We start from the raw sequence: 2,981 nt of genomic DNA on the forward strand, positions 1-2,981 counted from the left end.
GGATCGAATGATTAGTTTGTTAACCGCAATGGCCGATCATAATACCGCCGTGGCGGCTGCTCCTCAACAACCTGTTGTTGTCTCCACACAACCATCGACTACTGCTGCCATATCTGCGCTTCCGCAGCCATCTCGAGAGCTAACCCAGATAGGTCAGAGTAGTCGCATGAACCTACGCAGCCATCCAAGCAACTACTCGTACCACGATCCTAGTATGATGATCCATCCGACCTGGCAAACATCCCAACCGACATCGGGAATGCCAGGAATCCTTCCACTACAACACACGGAACCCTTGGTTAACGGGCATTCAGAATTAATGGCGTCTGGGGCGAATACGTTTGGGCAGGAGCACACCTGGAACTTTGATCCTATAACCGGACGACGGCTAGAACCACGGCGAGAACAAATCTCAACATCAATTGGCGGGTGGATGCCACCTAGAGTTCACCAGCAGCGGATGGAAGAGGTTCGGTGAATACCCAATCTTGAGTTGGAAGATCAACTACGGAACATGATGGAGCGAATGGGGTACACGCCTAGGGCGAGAGCAGAGGTGCAGAGTGATTCGCCTTTTGCTCCGTCGTTGCGAGAATTTATACCAGATCACAGGATAAAGGCCCCGTCGATACCTAAATACTATGGGGATCCTAATTCTGATCCTGAGGCTCATGTCAGGAACTACAGAGAATTAATGGATGTTGCGGGAGCGAGTGAAAGTATAATTTGCAGATTATTCTCGACCACTTTGGGTGGAGCGGCATCTGATTGGTTTCGGTCTTTACCTGCTGAATCTATTCACAACTCGAATCAATACAGTCGTGATTTCTGTGCCAAGTTCGTGGGCTGTAAAGCGGCAGATGTGACAGATAGGCAGCTAAAGGAGATCAAACAGAGGAACTATAATTCCCTAAGGGAATTTATTGTCGCATTCAACGATATTCTGGTACGGTTGCAGAACCCGGATATCGTGAGCATCCGCAACATCATGGCGGATGGAACCACGGATTGGAGCATGCGGGAGGAAATCATCCGCAACAAGCCGCGCATAGTGGCCGAACTCATGAAGATAGCAAAGGAATTCATGGAAGTGGACGATGTCAACAGAGAACATAGAGCTCAAACCCGGAGAGAGAGAGATGCTGCTAGATCCACTCCGGACAATCGACGCCAGACCCAGTCCAAGGGTAATTTTGTTCGCAGAGGCGATCGCTCCTTTCAAGGGGGAGGATATCAAACACCATTGAATACGACTCGCCAAGAGGTGTTACTTTGGATCGAAAAGAACCCCCTGAAGAAGGATGTGCGGTTCCCCGAGGCGAAAGGCCGAACTAGTTTGGGGCGATATCCTAACAAATATTGCAGGTTCCACAGATTGAACGGCCATGACACGAACGATTGCTATGAACTGAAGAAGGAAATAGAAAAGCTGATTGAGAGGGGCAAGCTAGGCCAATTCGTAAGAAAAGAAACGATTGATGAGAAAACAACGCTCCCGCATGAGGGAGAAGCAAGGCCCGAAAAGAAACAGAAGAAAGGGGTGATAAACATGATAGCTGGCGGGATCTATGAGCCGCCAACAAAAAGGGCTCGCCGTGAACAGCGAAAAAGCAACACGCATAGGGGGGATGCCCTCAATTACTCATTTGCGCGAATCACGGAGCCGCATGCGGATGCTTTGGTGATTACGATGGCTGTAGAAGGATGGGACGTCAAGCGGGTCCTTATTGATATTGGCAGTACTTGTAATGTTATTACTCGGACTGCATTCAACAAGTTGGGAATTAATGACGAGCGAGTGGAACATACATTCATGGATGTAACTGGTTTTGGAGGTCAATCGTCTCAAACAAGTGGACAAGTGGTGTTGGAAGCGGAAATGGGCGATAAGAATCTAAAATGGTGAGGTGATCTAGAATTCGCAATTGTTGATCTCCCGTTGGCCTACAACATAATTCTGGGGCGTCCGTTCCTATCGGAAACGGAATCGCTCATCTCAATGAAGCACTTGACATTACATTTGCCAACACACCAAGGGCGAGTCATAGTTGAAGGTGATCAACTTGTATCTCAACAAGCCTATACATTGTCACTTGAACCAAAGCCAGGTGAAGAGGATAAAGTTGATGAGAAGTTTCCGGCAGAAGCATTAGGAGAAACAGAACTATTCGCCATCTCAAATGACAAGAATGTACGAATAGCGGCAGGACTCCCCGAGGAAACGAAGAGAGCCATTACCAAGGTGTTGATCCAATGCAAGTCGGCATTCGCCGCTCCGAATGAAGTGCTGAAGGGGATAAGTCCAGATATAGCAACCCATCGTTTGAATGTGGACAAAGGTGCAACCCAGTGCGACAGAAAAAGAGAGGACACGCTCCAGAGCGGCAGAAGGCGATTGAAAAAGCTGTGGCGGATTTGCTAAAATCAGATGCAATTCGAGAAGTCACCTATCCGGAGTGGCTAGCCAATGTGGTGCTAGTCAAAAAGCCAAATGGAACGTACAGAATGTGTGTCGACTTCAAAGATCTGAATAAAGCTTGTCCGAAGGATATGTATCCGCTACCTAACATTGATATATTGGTAGATGGAACTGCAGGATTTGAAGCTTTATCGTTCACCGACGTGAAATCCAGTTACCACCAGATACCCATGGAGAAGGCGGATGAAATCAAAACATCATTCATAACTCATCAGGCGACTTATTGCTTCAAGGTGATGCCCTTCGTATTGAAAAACGCAGGAGCAACATACCAAAGGATGATGAACAAGATATTTTCAGACAAGTCAGGCGAGAACTTCTCAATCTACGTAGATGACATGATCATCAAAAGCAAGAAGATGCGAGACCACCCGCAGGATATCAAAGAAATCCTGGAAGTGCTAATCAAATATGGCCTCAAGTTGAACCTAGAAAAATGCACGTTCGGAGCAAGGGCAGGAAAATTCCTGGGTTTCATTGTTAGTGGCAAGGGAGTTGAGGC

The sequence above is a fragment of the Euphorbia lathyris genome, chromosome 3 (assembly GCF_963576675.1).
Source record: "Euphorbia lathyris chromosome 3, ddEupLath1.1, whole genome shotgun sequence".
NCBI lineage: Eukaryota > Viridiplantae > Streptophyta > Magnoliopsida > Malpighiales > Euphorbiaceae > Euphorbia > Euphorbia lathyris.